This window comes from Tachyglossus aculeatus, chromosome 23 (assembly GCF_015852505.1).
Source record: "Tachyglossus aculeatus isolate mTacAcu1 chromosome 23, mTacAcu1.pri, whole genome shotgun sequence".
Classification (NCBI taxonomy): domain Eukaryota; kingdom Metazoa; phylum Chordata; class Mammalia; order Monotremata; family Tachyglossidae; genus Tachyglossus; species Tachyglossus aculeatus.
Window position 1 is genome coordinate 42,221,140 of NC_052088.1, and position 20,405 is coordinate 42,241,544.

Below are 20,405 nucleotides of genomic sequence, written 5' to 3' on the forward strand. Positions count from 1 at the left end.
TACATCTCCTCCCAGAAGCCTTCCCTAAGCCCTCCTCTCCCCTCCTCCCACTCATTTGAAGCTTGAGTTCCGCTATCCTCCTCGTCAGGACCCAGACGCTTCGGTCTCCGGAAGCGTCAGACCTCATGAGTAGAGACAGAGAGGTAAAAGATTGCAGACCATCTCGGTTTTTGGGTTGGTTTTTTTTGGTGGGTTAGGTACAGACACTGTTTTCCGCCTCCCTCCCGGGGCTGTGAATCATTGATCGCCATAGCTAAGATGACTATAATGCTCTGCCCTATGGATCCTTAGGTAGACAGAGTAAACAGCTTGTCCCACATGGGGCTCACAGTCGTCATCCCCATTTTACAGATGAGGTAACTGAGGCACAGAGAAGTGAAGTGATTTGCCTGGCTATAGAATCGAGGGCCCCGGCCCTCCTCCCGTCTGACGGAACCGGTTCCACGTGTGGAGCCTTGGCTTCCAAAACCCTTTTGTGCGGGCGGTGGCCGCCGCCCGGCTATCCTTTCCAGATTCTAATGAATGTCCACATCTTTAGGCGATGAGAATGTCAGAGTATTCACCGGAGGGGGAGATAGGGTGGAGAGATGACAGATGAATCATGCCATGCCACCCGGAGAAGATGTCATCTCATCAGATCCTTAAAGGGGGAAGCCAAGGGTCTGCCACACAAGAAAGTTGGGGGTCAGTGAAAAAAAGGGTGAGCAAGAGAATACTGAGAGATGAGACACAGATGAAAGAATGAGGCGCAGACACAATGAGTAGCTCACCTCAACTGTGAAGCGTAAGGGCTGAGTTGTAGACGGAGCAGTGAGGCTAGGGACTGAGAAGCTAGGAGACCATCTGAAATCTAAAAGAGTGGGGATAGCGTGAGAATCGAAGAGTATTCGATTGTTTTTATTGAGCAATTACTGCGTGCAGAGCACGGTACCGAGTGGTCGGAAGGGTACGGTATGACTAGACGGCTACACGTTCTCTGCTCACGGCGGCCTATCGCCCTACCAGCCACGGCCACCCCCCACCCCATATCCCTGTCATGCGCCACGTAGCTGTCCCAGCCACTGCCTCGGTCTTCACCCTTGCTCTCTGGCTCGACCCATCATTTCTGCTCAATTCTCAGGCCGTACGTGGCACTTCCCCTCTCGGGGTCACACCCGAAGGGTTTCCGATTATGATCTCTACTACGGGACAGAGTCGAGCGGAGGCATATCCGTCCCCATCCTAGCTTAAGTGGTGGCGACAAGAGTGGAAGGCGAGATACTATAAGTCATAACTCCCTCGAGCCGGGCAGCAAGGCGGAGCGTCGAAAGCGGAGACTCGAGCTTATCGTGCTGAAGGAGGTGATGGTAAACCTCTTCCTTATTTACTCCCGAGAAAACTCCACGGATATGCAACCGGAATGAACGCAGATGAAGGCGGGCGTTCTGGGAGAGATGCGTCTGTGGCGCCGCTGTGGGATGGAGACGACTTGACGGCATAAAATGAGATGAGACACGGCACTTGAGAGAATACAGATCGACAGCCACAACTATGCCCATTGCAGGCTACGGTGGGAGACAGACATCGTCATGCATAAACCAATTCCAGATACACAGGGCATTGGAGCGGGAAGGTAAACAGTTCTATTTTAGACATATTAAGCCACGAGAGACACCGGAGATCCTCATCGCACGGTGAAGATCCTCGCGGCCGTGGTGACTCCGCACGGTCTGTGCCGGGTGGAACGGTCGGTAGCAGTCAGTCACGACCTCATCTGTGCTCTGGGCGCCTTCCCTCTCGTCTCGGCTCCCCTGGGAATGTAAGTGTTGTTCGGTCAAAAAGGATGGCCCAGATGACAAGCGTGGTTAGAGGGTGGCCCGGGTAGGACTCTCTATCCTGTCTCCTCTGGGCCAACAAAGACAAGACCAGCCCTTTAGGGAGCAGTACTGTTCATCCCACATATGCCTTGGTACTCACCACCGCACACTGGGCGTCCTCTGCACACCTGCGTGCAAAGACACCCCCCCAGCCCGACATGCCCTCGGACCCCCACCCCCCCAACAACAGCTTCCCTTTGAGGTAGCACTACAGACCATGGCTCCTTCTCAACAGCAGTGCAAGTCAGAGAATTGGCCTGACAGTCTAAAGTGTGGAGGGATAATCCTCAAAGCTGGGGAAATACTTAGGGCAGCCTCTGTATTCATTCAATCGTATTTCTTGAGCACTTACTGTGTGGTAAATACAGTACTAAGTGCTTGGGATAGTACAATACAACAACAAACACATATCCTGCCACAGAGCTCATAGTCTAGAAGGGAAACAGACATTCATCTACACAAATTATATATATATATGTATATATGTATGTATGTGTATATATATATACACATATATAATATATATACATATATGTATGTATGTATGTGTATATATATATATATATATATATATATATATGGGTGCTGTGGGGATGGGATGAAGGATGAATGAAGGCAGTAAGTCAGGGTGATGCAGAAGGGAGGGGGAGAAGTGGGTTTAGTCAGGGAAGGCTTCTTAGAGGAGATGTGCCTTCAGTGAGGCTTTGAAGTGGGGGAGAACAATTACCTGTCTGATATGAAGAGGGAGGGAGGATATGGGTAACAGGTCAGTGGTGAGATAGACAAGATCGAGGTACAGTGAGAAGGTTAGCTTAGAGGAACAAAGTGTGTGGGCTGGGTTGTACTTGGAGGATAGCAAGGTGAGATGGGGGTGGTGAGGAGCTTTTCTTTGTTGTGGAGGTATACGGTCAACCGCTGGAATTTTTTGAGGAGTGGGGAAATGTGGTCTGAACATCTCTGTAGGAAAACGATCCAAGCACACATACTGGAGTATGGTCTGGATGGGAGGTCAGAGAGGAGGCTCACACAATAATCAAGGCGGGAAAGGATTACTCAATCAATCAATCAATCGTATTTATTGAGCGCTTACTATGTGCAGAGCACTGTACTAAGCGCTTGGGAAGTACAAATTGGCATCACATAGAGACAGTCCCTACCCAACAGTGGGCTCACAGTCTAAAAGGGGGAGACAGAGAACAGAACCAAACATACCAACAAAATAAAATAAGTAGGATAGAAATTTACAAGTAAAATAAATAAATAAATAAATAGAGTAATAAATATGTACAACCATATATACATATATACAGGTGCTGTGGGGAAGGGAAGGAGGTAAGACGGGGGGATGGAGAGGGGGACGAGGGGGAGAGGAAAGAAGGGGCTCAGTCTGGGAAGGCCTCCTGGAGGAGGTGAGCTCTCAGCAGGGCCTTGAAGGGAGGAAGAGAGCTAGCTTGGCGGATGGGCAGAGGGAGGGCATTCCAGGCCCGGGGGATGACGTGGGCCGGGGGTCGATGGCGGGACAGGCGAGAGCGAGGTACGGTGAGGAGATCAGCGGTGGAGGAGCGGAGGGTGCGGGCTGGGCAGTAGAAGGAGAGAAGGGAGGTGAGGTAGGAGGGGGCGAGGGGATGGACAGCCTTGAAGCCCAGGGTGAGGAGTTTCTGCCTGATGCGCAGATTGATCGGTAGCCATTGGAGGTTTTTGAGGAGGGGAGTAATATGTCCAGAGCGTTTCTGGACAAAGATAATCCGGGCAGCAGCATGAAGTATGGATTGAAGTGGAGAGAGACACGAGGATGGGAGATCAGAGAGAAGGCTGGTGCAGTAGTCCAGACGGGATAGGATGAGAGCTTGCAAACAGCTTGCATTAATGTGGTACCAGTTTGGATGGAGTGCAATTTTAGCCATGTCAAGAGAGAGGACAGTCCTCTCTGTAGAGAAAGTAATAGCTAATCAGGGTTTTCCCTCAGTCATTCCACCCCAGCCCACAGACTGCCAGGCCGCGGGACATCCCCCCCGGGGACCAGAGACGTTTGGAAACGCAACTCGGGGGACTCACCGCCGAGACCTCCTCCGTTGACACGGTACCGGAACCCGGAGCGTCGGACCGACGAAGGTGGGGGACGGACGGAGCCGCTCCGCCGGTCCTGGACGACGTGCGACTGAGACCTCGGCGGGCACGCTGCCTGGATTTATGATTCCGAAGGTTTGGCTTTCTCTCCCTCCCCTCTGTCCATAGCTGAGGACCGTATCTAAATCGCTGGGTGTTAACCTCTCTGGGAGGATCGCCGGTCTCGAAGCTGGGGGGAGAAGGGAAGGGGTTTCGGATGACTTTTTTTCTTAGCAAGCATTTGATTCTCCCGCCTCCCGAAGACCTCAACGCCATGAGAGGTGAGTTCTCCAGAAACACAAATAAGCTGAATGCAAAACTCTGCCCGACTAATACTTAAAACCACCCACTCCAAATCTCTTAGTCCAGAAATTGCTTGTACTTCAGAGACCAGAGGCCCTACCCAAACCGGACTTGCTTCAGTTGTGAGGATATGCCCGCCTTCTAAACTCCCTATCCACACCTGTGACAACTCCATCGCGGAACTCCGCTTTTCAGAAAAGAAGAAAATGGAAACATGTCTACGAATTCTGTTGCACTCTACCCTCCTAATCTTGCAGTACAGTGCTCTACATGTAGTAAGCACTTGATTAATACTACTGATTGATTGCAGGGAGAAAGTGTCTCTTTGAATTTCCACAGCCACAGAGAGAGACGTTGAAGAAGAAAGCTGCAGTTTGAGTGGCCGGGAAGCCTTCCGTGTTGGAGCGTTAGGCCCTTCACCCCACTACCCACCCCCGAAGAGGGCACAAATGAGGTCAGGAAAGGGGAGGGATGATACCTCCACAGAACAGTCTGGCAGGGGGGCCTTTAAGGAAATTGCCAGGCCCAGAAGAGCCCCCCATTAGCAACCCAGAAATCAAGATTCAGAGTTACCCAAAGCTCAACACCTCCTTGCCCACCAAACAGCTCTTTTCTCCTCTTAAATTCAACAGACACTTACATTAAAGAAAACACATTTGGCTTTGAACAGTCTCAGGCTCTGAAGCCTTCTATAGGTTAGAGAGGGAGGTGGGGGGGGGCCGGGAAGCAATCAATCAATCAATCGTATCTATTGAGCGCTTACTGTGTGCAAAGCACTGTACTAAGCACTTGGGAAGTACAAGTCAGCAAACCAAAAACGGGCTCACAGTCTAGAAGGGGGAGACAGACAACAAAACATGTAGACAGGTGTCAAAACCATCAGAATAAGTAGAATTAGAGCTATATGCGCATCATTAATAAAAGAGAGTAGTAAATATGTACAAGTAAAATAAATAGAGTAATACATCTGTACAAATATATACAAGTGCTGCGGGGAGGGGAAGGAGGTAGGGCTGGGGGGAGGGGGAGGAAGAGAGGGAAAAGGAGGCTCAGTTTAGGAAGGCCTCCTGGAGGAGGTGAGCTCTCAGTAGGGCTTTGAAGGGAGGAAGAGAGCTAGTTTGGCAGATGTGTGGAGGGAGGGCATTCCGGGCCAGGGGAGGGACGTGGGCCGGGGGTCGACGGTGGGACAGGTGAGAACGAGGCACAGTGAGAAGGTTAGCGGCCGAGGAGCGAAGGGTGTGGGCTGGGCTGGAGAAGGACAGAAGGGAGGTGAGGTAGGAGGAGGCGAGGCGATGGACAGCCTTGAAGCCCAGGGTGAGGAGTTTTTGCTTGATTCGTAGGTTGACAGGCAACCACTGGAGATTTCTGAGGAAGGGAGTGACATGCCCCGAGCATTTCCGTACAAGGATGATCCGGGCGGCCGAGTGAAGTATAGACTGAAGCGGGGAGAGACAGGAGGATGGGAGATCAGAGAGGAGGCTACCTCAGCTTAACAAAGTTGTGAGTTCTAATCACACTTGTAGAATTAGGATCTTTTTAAGATCCTAACTCCAGAGCCAGGAGTAGAACCCAGGCCTCCAGCCTCTCGGGGCTGTTACTTTTCCTCTAGGCTACGGCAGCCCTCTCACGGGAAGGCTTCTTTCATCCTATTTCAAGCAGAGGAGAAAGAAGGAAGGAGAAGAAGGAATTGGCAGACAGTGCAGCTTCTCCTTTCTCGCAGTTTCCCCCCCAAACTCCCCAACACTGGCTTCTCCAGCAAGAATGGGTGTACAGGCAGAAACCCTACAGGTTGACTGCTATACTCTGCCCCACACTTAACGCCGGACCCCAGAGAGCCTCACAGCCATCAGTACTCCTAGGGCCTGAGATAACCAGCAAGGCTGCAGACTGGACAGAAATCTGTTTCCTGTACAATGCCTGCCTTCTCTGCTCCCTGGTTCCCCAGCCACCCCACCCCTGCTGACCGCCTCATCTTAGGAGGTGGTGGAGAGCCTTTCTGCCTCTCAGAAAGGGGGGATGGAGTGGACACAGTTACAGTCACCACCTTACCGCTGACTCTGCATCTCTCCCCTTCCCCCTTCTCTCCCCAAGAGGAAGCCACCGGTCCCAGAGAAACACATATTTTGCAGAAATCCAGAGCAGTGAGAAGAGAATATTAAATAAAGCAGAGATGCAAACATTTCCTCTAGACAAGTGAAGCTTTTTACCGATCATACTATCGAGTTGGCAATTTTCTATCCCGATTGGGAATTTGGCACGGTTTTCTTAGACTTTCCCCAACGGTCCATTAGGCCTTGGAAACTGGTTGTACATTGTGTGAATGGACCTCCATGAACCCACACTTCAGTGGAATGGTTCTCCGGGTCGAGGAGATACAATGACCGGTGTCTGTAGAGACAGTAATAGTTGGACGGTCAGTCTAAGCTTGGTCATCCTGTGCACCGCTGGGGGATGAGAGGGGAGAAAGAGAAGGACGCGTAACTCACCACCAGGTTCGGCAGTAATCCCCATCTAGAACCGTGGAACTGATCTGGAGAGATGACAGGATTTCCGATCCCGAGATCCTGGGCCTCCCATCCTGCCCTCTGGAAAAAGCTGAGAACCGTGTGTGTTACTAGACAGATCAGTCTCAGGGCTGGGAGGAGGAAATCAGCAGTATAGGAGCGGGAAGGAGATGGGTAAGGGGTTTTAGACAGCCTAGTTTGGAGCAAACACTAGTCTCCCCAACCCCTAAAACACTGACCCTAAGGCCAAGAGAGGATGTATACAAACAGCTGCAGCCGACTGCTGCAATGTCCTACTAAGACTTGCCCAATATCCCCCTCACCCCCAGATCCCCAATTCTGTTACTCCACAAACTCCAGTCCTCTCTAGACTGTAAGCTTATTGCGGGCAGGGAATACCGTACTCTCCCAAGTGCTTAGTACAGTGCTCTGCTCGCCGGAGGCACTCCATCAATACGATTGACTGACTGAAGGGGCAGAACTGCATGCCTGCTGGATAGAATTCAGTTTCTGGTATAATACCTGCCTTCTATCCTCCCGGCCCACACCCCCGTTGTCTAGATCTCAGGCAGGAGTCCGCACCACCCTGCCTCACAGACAGAAATAGGGTAGAGACACCGATAGACACCCTGACCTCCTCCTGACATTATATGCCACAAACTTCCACATTAAGCCCAAAAAGGTCCCTTCTCCGGGGAATGAGGCTGGAAAGCGACCCTGCAGGTAGGACTGCCTTGTACTTTCCAAGCACTTAGTACAATGCTCTGCACACAGTAAGCGCTCAATAAATACGATCGAATGAATGAATGGTAGTCCTAGGGAGGCTTGACTCATCTACAGAATTAAAGGCCCTGGGTCTTCTCAGTCCCAGGCAAGTCAAGACCCAACTAGCTTCCTGCACAAAGCCCGGGCCCCTGTGCTCCCACGAGTGGCAGCCTCCTCGTCACTCTTCTTCCTCCCTATTATTCACACACCCCCAACACACACCCCTTCTCTTTGGGATAGCAGTGCAGCCCACTCGGGAATGGGGAAAATCTGGGAGTTGCCTTTGCTCACAGCATAAGAGAGAGGATCCTCGAGGCCGAGGAGAAGAACTGAGCAGCTGCTGTTCTGGACAGATGCCCCTGGAACCAGGAACTGCCCTCGGGTCTGAGCGCAGCAGCCTGCTCCCTGATGGCACTAATTGGGATTCGGGGCGGCTGCCTTGTGGCAACAGGCGTTGGCCAGGGAGGTTGCCCTTTTCTCAGTAATTGAGAACCGTGGTGGTACTACCTACTGTTCTGGGAGGCTTCGCCTCCCTACCATCACCCGGTGGCACTGACCATTTTTTAGGGTGTTTGTGAAGCACTCACGATGTGTCAGGCACTGTACTAAGCACTGGGATAGAGAGAAGCTCACCTGTTTGGACACAGTCCACGTTCCTAATGGGACTCACAAGTCCTAATCCCCATTTGAGAGATGATATATCTGATTCTCAATCATATCTCTCTTCTTAATCCTATATCTGATTAAGAAGCGGTGTGGCTCAGTGGAATCAGCACGGGCTTTGGAGTCAGAGATCGTGGGTTCAAATCCCGGCTCCGCCACTTGTCAGCTGTGTGACTTTGGGCAAGTCACTTCACTTCTCTGGGCCTCAGTTCCCTCATCTGCAAAATGGGGATTCATTCATTCCTTCATTCAATCATATTTATTGAGCGCTTACTGCGTGCAGAGCACTGGACTAAGTGCTTGGGAAGTACGAGTTGGCAACATGTAGAGACGGTCCCTACCCAACAGCGGGCTCACAGGCTAGAAGGGGGAGACAGACAACAAAACAAAACATGTAGAAAGGTGTCAAAGTCGTCAGAACAAATAGCGTGGCTCAGTGGAAAGAGCCCGGGCTTTGGAGTCAGAGGTTATAGGTTCGAATCCCGGCTCCGCCAATTGTCAGCTGTGTGACTTATTATTAAGTCACTTAACTTCTCTGGGCCTCAGTTACCTCATCTGTAAAATGGGGATTAAAACTGTGAGCCCCCCCACCCCCACCCCGTGGGACAACCTGATCACCTTGTAACCTCCCCAGCGCTTAGAACAGTGCTTTGCACATAGTAAGCGCTTAATAAATGCCGTTGTTATTATTATTATTCTTAATTAAAGCTATATGCACATCCTTAACAAAATAAATAGAATAGTAAATATGTACAAGTTAATCAGGTCAGACACAGTCCTTGTTCAACATGGGGCTCACAGTCTTAATCCCCTTTTACAGATAACTAAGGAACAGAGAAGTCAAGTGATGTGCCCAAGGTCACATAGCAGACAAGTATCATACTGTGAGCCCCCAGGGGGACAACCTGATCACCTTGTAACCTCCCCAGCGCTTAGAGTCAATCGATCAATCAATCGTATTCATTGAGCGCTTACTGTGTGCAGAGCACTGTACTAAGCGCTTGAGAAGTCCAAGTTGGCAACATATAGAGACAGTCCCTACCCAACAGTGGGCTCACAGTCTAGAAGGGGGAGACAGAGAACAAAACCAGACATATTAACAAAATAAAATAAATAGAACAGATATGTACAAGTAAAATAGAGTAATAAATATGTACAGTCCTTTGCATATAGTAAGCTCTTAATAAATGCCATTATTATTATTATTATGGCATTTGTTAAGTGCTTACTATGTGCAAAGCACTGTTCTAAGCGCTGGGGAGGATACAAGGTGATCAGGTTGTCCCACGTGGGGCTCACAGTCTTAACCCCCATTTTACAGATGAGGTAACTGAGGCCCAGAGAAGTTAAGTGACTTGCGCAAGGTCACACAGCTGACAATTGGCGGAGCCGGGATTTGAACCTATGACCTCTGACTCCCAAGCCGAGGCTCTTTCCACTCAGCCACGCTGCTTCTCTATAATTATTATTATTATTCTCAGAGAAGTGAAGTGACTTACCCAAGGTCACCTCGCAGAGAAGCGGCCGACGCTGGATTTGGAGCCAGGTCCTTCCGGGATGTAGCCACCAGGCGGCGCTGCTTCCCTCCCAGATGAGGATTCTGGGCCTCCGCGCTTCTCTATCGCCCCCTGGTGGCCCTTTGCTCCAACAGCGCCGGCTTCTCCGGGATGTAGCCACCAGGCGGCGCTGCTTCCCTCCCAGATGAGGATTCTGGGCCTCCGCACTTCTCTGTCGCCACCTGGTGGCCCTTTGCTCCAACAGCGCAGGCTTCTGCGGCTCAATCAATCAATCGTATTTATTGAGCGCTTACTACGTGCAGAGCACTGTACTAAGCGCCTGGGAAGCACAGGTTGGCAACATATAGAGACAGTCCCTACCCAACAGTGGGCTCACAGTCTAAAAGGGGGAGACAGAGAACAAAACCAAACATACTAACAAAATAAAATGCAATAGATATGTACAGGTAGAATAGAGTAATAAATATGTGCAAACATATAAACATATATACAGGTGCTGTGGGGAAGGGAAGGAGGTAAGGTGGGGGGATGGAGAGGCTCCTTTCTCACCACCTGCCTCCCCCTGGTCTGGATCGCCCTCGCCGCACCACATAGGCCAGACCGCCACTCTCCGGGTCTTCAAAACAATATTAAGTTCGCAATTCCGCCAAACTGCCTTTTCTGATTAAGCCCTCTTCCCCCAGCCCTCCCTGGCTCCTTCACCCTTCTGCATCCTCGACGTCTGTGACCAGTGGCCATTCCCAATTTTCCCTGCAGAGCTTATAGGCAGATCTGTAAACTATGCATTTGGTGCACAGAAATGCAGTGGTTGTGAGCACAGAGGGGACAGGTAATAACAATGTCATTATTAATAATTAGTAGTAGTAATGTGGCATTTCTTTAGCACTTAAAATATACCAGGCACCATACCAAGCGTTGGGGTAGATACAAGAAAATTGCTTTGAACGCAGTCTCTGTCCAAAATGGGGCTCACAATCAATCATATTTATTGAGCGCTTACTGTGTGCAGAGCATTGTACTAAGCGCTTGGCAAGTACAAGTCGGCAACAGATAGAGGCAGTCCCGACCCAACAGTGGGCTCACAGTCTTCCTCCCCGTTTTACAGATGAGGTAAGTGAGGTAGAGGGAAGTGAAATGACTTCTCCAAGGTCACACAGCAGACAAGCGGCAGAGCAGGGATTAGAACACAGGTCCTTCTGACTTCCGGGCCCAGGTTCTCTCCACTAGGCCACACTGCTCGGTGCTTAAATGCCATAATAATAATAATAATAATAATAATAATAATAATAATAATAATAATAATAACGGCTTCAGATACCACGTCAACATGAATGACTCCCAAATCCATCTCTCCAACAATATGCCATGTGAGAGTGGGAAAAGCTTTTTCTTTCAGGACAGTGTCATCAAATCATCAATTAAACTTCCACAACTATTTCCCCTCTCTGCAATTTATATTAAGGTCTGTCTCCCCCTCTAGATGGGGTGGGCAGCTCGTGTCTTCCAACTTCGATGCACTGGGCTCCCCCAAACGCTTCATATAATGCTCTGCACACAGCAAGCGCTAGATACTGTGGATTGATTAATGAGCTCATTGTGATTCTAGAACAATTACACCACTATCACAAAGATTTGGATAGACTCGCTGCAGCAACCAGAACTGCCAGCATCCAAAAATGGTGATTATAAGAGGGAGATTTTGCCATTTGGAATTGGAAAAACAAAAGTAATCGGAAGTCATGGTATTAGCTCCACGTGGGAGAGGGACTGTATCCAACTTGATTTGCTTGGGTCCACCCCAGCTCCTGGTACAGTGCGTGGTACATAGTTAAGTGCTTAACAAATACCATTATTAATAGTGACCATAATAATAAAATGGGGATTCAATACCTCTTCCCCCGCCTTCTTATACTGCAAGTTCCATGCGGGACGGGGACTGAATCCGACCTGATAATCTTGAATTTACCTAGGGCTTGGTACAGTGTTTGGCACAAACTGGGCACTTCAAATGCCACCACAATTATTATTATACAGAAAGGGGTTAGGAGGCCACCTTGTTTCTAACCAGATTTCTGTCCTCTCTCTCTGTCTCCTTCCTCTGCCTTGTTAACTAGAGGAGAGGGGTTTGGCTCTGCAGATTGGACATTGCTTATGAGGCCACATGGGAGATTAATCAGTGGTGTTTATTTTATGCAGACCACTATTCTAAGTGCTTGAGAGTCTTCAACAGACCTGGGAGACAAGATTCCCGCCTTCAAGTGTCTTACATTCTACCACGGGAGGCAGACCCTAAAATAAAAGTACAGGTAGGAGGGATATGTGGGGCACAAGTGTGTGTGCTAGTGTGTGCACCCTACCAGTTGGGCTATCTCTGCATAGGTGTGAACTTATTGGAATTGTCTGCTTGTGGGTGCTTGCACGTGCCACCTATGATGTCTCCGTTCTGTGTGTGTCTAGTTACAACTCCCTGTCACGGGCCTTGGAATCAAATCACAAGTGTATTTGTCGCTGCGTGCTTGTGTGTACACGGAACTGAAATTTGCACAAAGCAGCATGGCTCAGCGTTAAGAGCCTGGGCTTGGAGGCAGAGGTCATGGGTTCAAATCCTGCCTCCACCAAGTGTCAGCTGTGTGACTTTGGGCAAGTCACTTAGCTTCTCTGTGCCTCAGTCACCTCATCTGTAAACTGGGGATGAAGACTGTGAGCCCCCCTTGGGACAACCTGATTACCTTGTAACCACCCCAGCGCTTAGAACAGTGCTTTGCACATAGTAAGTGCTTAATAAATGCCATTATTATTATTATTATTATTACACTCACCCAGGTAGGCTATTTACGCATGAGTGGGTATTATTTCAGTTGTCTGCTTAGGGGGTGCTTGCATATGGTTACCTATGATGTCACCATTCTGAATGTGTCTGGTTATAATTCCCTGTCTTGGGCCACAGAATCAGATGGTCATGGGTTCTAATCCCAGCTCCATCACTCGTCCCCTGTGTGACCTCAGGCATGTCACTTCCCCTCTCTGTGCCTTACCTACCTCACCTGTAAACTGGAGATTAAGAAGTGAACCCAAGGTGGGACCGGGAGGATGTCCACCCTGCTTTGCTTTTGTTCCCCCAGCACTCGGATCAGTGCCTGCCGCGTTTTGGGTACTTAAATACCACAAGGGATTAATTCCAGCTCTGCCCCTTGTCTGCTGTGTGACCTTGGGCGCGTCCCTTCACCTCTTTGGGCCTCAGTTGCCTCACGGGTACAATGGGGATGGAGACTGTAGGCCTTGTTCGGGACAGGGATTGTGTCCAATCTGACGGCCTGTGTCTAACCGAGCTCTTGCTGCAGTGCCTGACACATGCGAAGCACTTAACACATACCACAGTTATCATCATCACTACTACTACAACAGAGTTAGTAGAAACATTCCCTACCCACAAGGTGTTCCCAGACTAGATGGGGAGATATACATGACTATAAATACATGTGATGTAGATTCTGGCATATAATAATTCAATACCCTAAGTATTGTGTTTATTATTAGAAAAGGGGGAGGGGAAAGCAGAAACCCAGAGAGATGGAGGGACACCGCTAAAGTCACAGTCCAAGTCACTTAAGTCGCTTCAATATGACTGATTGATTCCCAGGTCGTAGAACCTCCAGTCTGAGCCACTGCCCACCTCCAACCCACCTCACCTCCTCCCCGTCTCTTGGGCCTAAGAAGATCGTGCCATCCGGCCTAGCCCCGCACGACAAAGTTGACGGGGGCAGAGAGAAATCTGAGACTCTCCCACCCAAGGGAGCCACATTCTTCTCAAGCCCCTCAGGCTGGGTATGGGGAGAGGGAAGGAGAAAAAGAGGGTGTCATCACCCCCTCTGTTAGCCCTCTCAAGTCTCCAGCCCCCTTACATGCGTGGGTGAGACTGAAGGAATGAAAGGTGGAGGTTGGGAGGGACGAGGGAGGGTGATAGCTTGTCAATCTACAAATTAGAAGCTGGTGACATCCTCCTGCTTTGAGTACACTGCTGATACCCCCAAATTATAACCCTTCTGGGGAGCTGCCAGTGGATCGAGGGATGCAGGAAAGACAAAAAAAAAATCCATTTTATTCCCTACAGACGTAGATGGGCTCACAGAGCCCAGGCAGCCAAGGGGACAGGGAGGGGAGGAGAAGAGGAGGGGGCCAGACCATGCCATTTCTGGTGGTAGGATGGGAGGGAAACCATTCTGCATCTTCCCACTTAAGAATTTGCTGCTAGTCCTCTCCCTCCCACCCTTATGCTCATCCAGGAGGGATGGAGGCCATAGGGTAGTGACACATACACACAGATAGACACACACATATCCCACTACTCCTGTCCCTCGCTCCCCCTGGGTGGCCCCCTCAGGCGGGAAAGAGAGTCTGTACTCCTGAAGCCAGAGCAGGCCCGACAACTCCCAACGGACCAGAGCGGGAGTAAGACGCGCTGACTATAGAATTAAGGGCCCCGGCACGACTTCACGCCCGGTCTTGAGGTCCACGGAGTACGGGCACAGGACTCTAGACCCCTGTTTCCAGAAACCTTTACCCGCCAAAGAGGGGCAGCCCCGCTCACCCTGCTCCTGTCCCGGCCCTCGCTCTCACACAAGAAACAGACACACATACACGCACACGCCTCCATCGCCTCCTAGATTTGCAAGAGACAGATTTGGCACCCATGATGCAGGGTTTGACCCTTGACTCCTAAACGAAATGGCATTGTCTGGAGGGGGGGGGGGGTACAGTTGCAGGCTGGGGGCGGAGAGGGGTGTCTATGGGGCAGCAGCCCAGTGCCAACCGATTCCCTCATGGTGGGTCCGGTGCAATCAATCTATGAGTGTCCATAACCCCAGGTGAGTAGCCGGTCAGTCCTCCACTGTCCACGGGGCCGAGGAGTTCAGTTCGGGGCTGTGCTGGGGCTTCCTGGGGACAGATGTGACCGTTGGTTGGTTGATGAGGTGTGCCGCAGCCCTCCCAGAGGGAGAGAGCCAGCCAAACACAGTTGGGGGGCGGGGAGGAGGCTTGGATGGGTCTCCAGTGGGGAGCCAATTCTTCCAGCCTGGGATCAGGAAGTTGGATGTTGGGGAGGAGCCTGGTCAGGGGTCACTGCTCTGGTTTGTGGACCAGAAGGATGCAGTGGATTGGGTGTGTATGCGTAGTGGGGAATAAGGGACAGAGTTCCCTTCACTATAATCTCTCAAGCACTTCGTGTAGTGCTCTAGACTTCAGTGCTCTATAAAAGACCATCGATTCCTTCCACTTGACCGAAACAGAACCCAGACAGCTCCAAGCTTAAGGCATAAAACTCACCGTTCTGTCCAGTCCTGTCTGCACCAACACGTCCTTGGGAGGCGGGGTTGGACCAGGGGTCTTCCAGGATGCACCTGGGGCTCAGGCTCCTTCCTTGGCCCTAAGGATGAACCGAGTCAGGTCTCAGGTCGGGGGGGCTGCAGCCCCAGCCCCATCTGTGCCCCCATGCTGCAGCTGGACTGTCCCCTGCAGGCTCACTCGCACCAGAAGTGAGAGCGAGCACAAGAGGAAAAGAGGAAGCGAGTGAGGGAAAGAGCGAGATCCCAAGTAAGAGCCAGAGATGAGGGGCGACCCCTCGGACAGAATAGAGCAGCTGCCATTCACACACCCTGCAGGGGAGGCCCTGGCTGGCTTGGTCACCCCAAGGCAGGACACCCCAGGCAGTCTGGGTTTCCCCCAGAGTCACAGCCCCCGCAGACCCCACCCCGCAATTCCCCAGGGGCTTACCTTTGAACAGGATTGTCTAGGAGGCTTCTCCAGGGGGCAGAAACAAGCTGGGCTTCTGCCCTTTCTCTCAGGCAGCCAAGTCCCCGAACACTTACCCACTGCCACGCTGGTCCTTCACCCCTGCTCCACTTCCAGTCCACCCACAGGAGGCCGGATTGGGGCAGCTGACCCCAAGTTTGGCCTAGCGCTAGACCACACCCCCTCAAGCACCCTCTTTGGCAAACGATTTAGGAGACACAGTCCCTGCTCACTGGGAGCTCACAATCTAAGTCAGTCAGTCAGTTCATCGCATTGGAGCGCTTCCCGTGTGCAGAACACTGTGCTCACCTGTTGGCACATACTACGATAGAACAATCCAACAAACATGCCACAACAAGCTCACAGCCTCAAGGGAGAAGCAATGACTTTGGAACAATATGGGGAGAATGCTTCAAAGAGGTCAGCGTTACACAGCACACATGGCTTCTGCTCTTAGGAAACTTCCGATCTACATGACAGACATTAAAATTGAGTTATATGCAGGTGGAACGGCATAGACACTATCAGTACATGAAGTTGTACATGCTGAACCCATGATAAGCTTGAATTGGCATGAAAAACAAGTAAATCGGTAGGTAGAGTGAAAAGTGGCAATATTGCATTAAGACAGCAAGAGTGTTTATCGTACACCATTTGACGGAGCACTGTACAAAGAGCACGACGGGGGTGAGAGGCCTCAGTCAATCGTATTTGTCCAGTACTTACTGCAGAGCACAATATAACCATCGACAGACAGATTCTCTGTCCACTATGAGCTTACCATCCGGAAGGGGAGACAGACATTAATAGGAATAAATTACGTCCATTTAAGTAGGAGCCGTGACAAGTGGGTGGAAGAGTCAATTGGAAATATTCTGTACACTAGATTCCAACTCAAGGAGAGATTTGCACTTGGTAACTCCATCTCCCGGGCGCACATCTATTAAGTACTCAATGAATACTGTTGGAGACTCAGCTTCTGCTCTTACAACGAATCCTGTTGGAGACTGAGCCTCTGCTCTTACAACCGCGCTTGTGCTGGTGGTGCTCTGGATCTGGCCAGAGTATTTATTGAGCACGCAGTACTGTATTAAGCATTTTGGAGAGCACAATGCAACAGACATTCCTCACCCACAAGCAGTTTACAGTCTACTCCACATGGGTGGGGCTACTGAACCCCAACTCACTGCTGGGCTTTTGTGGGGCTCTCATGGAGTCCCGCAGTGGCATAATTGGAGACTTGTATCTTAGGGTACACGAACTGAGAATTCCAAAAAAGAGTCCCCCAACGGCGAGCTGCGGTCGGTGCGATCAGCCCTCGAGGCCTGCACCGTGGCACTGCCGCCCCACCCCTTCCCCATCGGCGGGTCTCGGTTCCCGTCCCCGGGAGGGGGGACTCACATTCTGACGCTCCAGGACCGACCCACGGCGCTGAATTCAGTGAGGAGAGTGGAGAGCAGAGGGCAAGTTTTCTGTGGATGGGGGCTGGAGATGTACCCAGTTTTGTATAATGGGGTGGGGGGTTGCACAAGCCCTGTAGAAACTGCCTTGAATCCAGCGAATTCCAGGAACAAAGTCCTGTGTTGAGGTTGTGGAAGGTCACTCGCTTGGATGACTTTATGGTCGAGTGGGCAATACTAGCTAACTGGGGCCTGGCAAGAGCACAGGAAGAGAGCTCAATGACAAAGACACACAGAGACACACAGAGACAGTAAGCATGCACCCCCATGCACCCCATGATTTCGGCCCCATCGAAACCCTCACCTCTAGATCCAGAGCAGCAATCGTCTCCCTGAAAAACAAACAAACTTCATTGCATCACAACCCCTCAGCTTCCTCCGCTCCAGAGAACCAAATTGGAGGCTCGGCTACCAACACTGCTAACCACACACATCAGTGTCCAATCCGACAGCACTTGGAACACATATGAAGTGCCTGCCAAACACCATCATCTCATCAGCAGAATGGACAAGGAAATGCTATCCAACACATTCTCCTACCACCCTCAGCGCTCTCTACTTCATACACATCATTAATCCAACTGACATTGACTATCCAGCCCTAGTCTCCTGCCTGCCCTGCTACACACACACAACTCCAGCTTTCTAACCGCCCCTCCCCTTCCTTGCATAATTCAGTACAGGTGATATCACTTATCCCAACCCTAGATTATCAACTCCACTGCTATCACTACCTAGCTTGTATCTACTCCAGTGCTTAGTACAGTGCTTGGCATAGAGTATTTAACAAGTACCATTATTTTTTATCAATAATACAAAGTCAATCATATTTATGGAGCACTTACTGTAGGCAGAGCACTGTCTTAAGCACTGGGGTGAGTACAAACTCCTAACTGCAGCCCCCTTCACCAGGGTACCGCTGGCACCACCACTATGTCAGTTATCCCCAGTGCGGGTCTCTCTTCTTCACCCCTTTAATTCAAACCCTGAACCCAGCCCATTCCTCAACCCCCTCAATCACCATAATGAATTAAAAGTCGCTAAAATCCCAAACCTAAGCATCCAACTCCCCTCACGAGCCACTCCCTAACGTCAGTTAACCCCACATTAAGTTATGCCCCCAAAAGCATCAGGCCAAGTCACTTCTGATCCATCAAAACCAAACCATTTGTCCTACCTGCCTCGGCACCACCAGGACCACTGATTATTGAAGTAGGTAGAGAAAGCCCACTTTGGGGGGCTCTCAATCCAATACATCAACTACCACAACTGAAGAAAAGATAAGCTCATCACAGGGCCATTACAGGCCCTCCTCACCAAAATGCCAGAGGAACACACTCTGTCTTCTCTCCTCAGCCTACAGCAAATAAAACCCACAGGCCTTACCTCTGGGACGTCAAAGGGGCACTGCCCTTGCCCCATGGAATGGAGAGACTAAGGGAGTGACTGGGTTTCCAGGAGGCGGGGCTATAAGAGCAAGGAAAAAAAGAGGCAGAAGGCGATTAAGGAGAAGAGCATTTGCAGCTGCTCAGCGTTAAAAGGATCTGGAAAAACACCCTTAATTATAGACACCTGCAACCCATTCAAATACTCCTCGAGGATAGGGTCTAATTCTCAGCCAGGGCTTCTGTTAAAATGTTTTGTTTTGTTCTCTGTCTCCCCCTTCTAGACTGTGAGCCCACTGTTGGGCAGGGGCTGTCTCTATGTGTTGCTGACTTGTACTTCCCAAGCGCTTAGTACAGTGCTCTGCACACAGTAAGCGCTCAATAAACATGATTGATTGATTTTCCGGTGCCTAGTACAGTGCTTTTCACCAAGGAGGATATTCAATAAACAAGAATAAGCAAGCAAATGAATCAATGAAGTGGCGTGGCTCGGTGGAAAGAGCCCGGGCTTTGGAATCAGAGGTCATGGGTTCAAATCCCAGCTCCGCCACTTGTCAGCTGTGTGACTTTGGGCAAGTCACTTCACTTCTCTGGGCCCCAGTGACCTCATCTGCAAAATGGGGATGAAGGCTGTGAGCCCCACGTGGGACAACCTGATCACCTTGTATCTACCCGAGCACTTAGAACAGTGTTTGGCACATAGTAAGCGCTTAACAAATACCAACATTATTATTATTATTATTATTATTATTATTATTATTATTATTCTCTGTGCCTCAGCTACCTCATCTGTAAAATGGGGATGAAGACTGTGAGCCCCACGTGGTACAACCTGATCACCTTGTATCCTCCCTAGTGCTTAGAACAGTGTTTTGCACATAGTAAGAGCTTAATAAATGTCATTAAAAAAATAAAAAAATGAATCAATCAGGCAGCGAACTCAAGCTCTAAGCTCTTCCCTGAGGTCTCCCCACTGTCCCCTCCACTCTGTCTCTCCTTTTTGCTTCCTTTTTAATAGCATACGTTAAGCACTTCCTGGGTGCCAGGCACTGTGCTGGGCGCCACTGGGGATACAAGAGAGGTTGGATACAGTCCCTATCCCACGTGGGGCTCACACTCTTATCCCTCCACTTTGTAGATGAGATGACTGAGGCCCAGAGAAGTGAAGCGAGCTGCCCAGGGTCGCACAGCCGAGGGGTGGCAGGGCTGGGGTTGGGACCCAGGTCCTCTGACTCTCAGGCCTGGGCCCTTTCCGCTAGGCCGCCCTACTTCTCTCCTCCCTGATTCTGTTCCTTTCAGCCTCTGGGGAAGGACTCTAGGTGTAAGAAATAATTAGAGGAGGCCAGGATTGGGGGGGCTCTTAATCCAAGAGCCTGGGGAGAGTGGAAGGAAAAGGCAGGGAAGGTGAAAAAGACAGGAAGGCAGGGAGGGTCAGCTTTAAGGCCCCAAGCACTGACTCTCCCTCCCTCCCCTCTCCTCCCCTCCCTGTCTCCGTGTGTCTCTCTCGGATTTCCGGCCCTCTTCCCGCTGGCCTTGGCAATGTTCATTATTAATAATAATAATGGCATTTATTAAGTGCTTACTATGTGCAAAGCACTGTTCTAAACTCTGGGAAGGCTACAAAGCGATCAGGATGTCCGACGGGGGGCTCACAGTCTTAATCCCCATTTTCCAGATGAGGTCACTGAGGCCCAGAGATGCGAAGTGACTGGCCCAAAGTCACACAGCAGGCAATTGGCGGAGCCGGAATTTGCACCCATGACCTCTGACTCCAAAGCCCGGGTTCTTTCCACTGAGGCACACTGCTTCACCTCTTCCTCCTTTCAAAGCCCTACTGAGAGCTCAACTCCTCCAGGAGGCCTTCCCAGACTGGGCCCCCTCCTTCCTCTCCCCCTCCTCCCCTCCCCATCCCACCCAGCCTTACCTCCTTCCCCTCCCCACAGCACCTGTATATATGGATAGATGTTTGTACGGATTTATTGCTCTATTTATTTATTTTATTTGTACATGTTTATTCTAATTATTTTATTTTGTTAATATGTTTCGTTTTGTTCTCTGT

General features: G+C 50.4%; 1 protein-coding gene across 4 annotated transcripts in view; it reads right to left on the reverse strand.

The window, feature by feature from the left end:
- Nucleotides 1-533: 533 nt before the first annotated feature.
- Nucleotides 534-20,405, reverse strand: part of LOC119944754 (basal body-orientation factor 1-like) — a 45,815-nt gene continuing 25,943 nt past the window's right edge. For 2 of the 4 annotated variants that reach the window (XR_005455951.1, XR_005455952.1), the window contains exons 2-5: nt 18,348-18,428; nt 17,266-17,293; nt 15,037-15,136; nt 13,794-14,649 (exon numbers count right to left, since the gene is read on the reverse strand). The gene's annotated coding sequence lies outside the window, so the exon portion shown is untranslated. Of the gene's footprint in view, nt 1,791-3,911; nt 4,153-13,793; nt 14,650-15,036; nt 15,137-15,483; nt 16,235-17,265; nt 17,294-18,347; nt 18,429-20,405 lie in introns of those variants that run through there. The other 2 variants (XR_005455950.1, XR_005455948.1) reach the window with 2 other exon arrangements.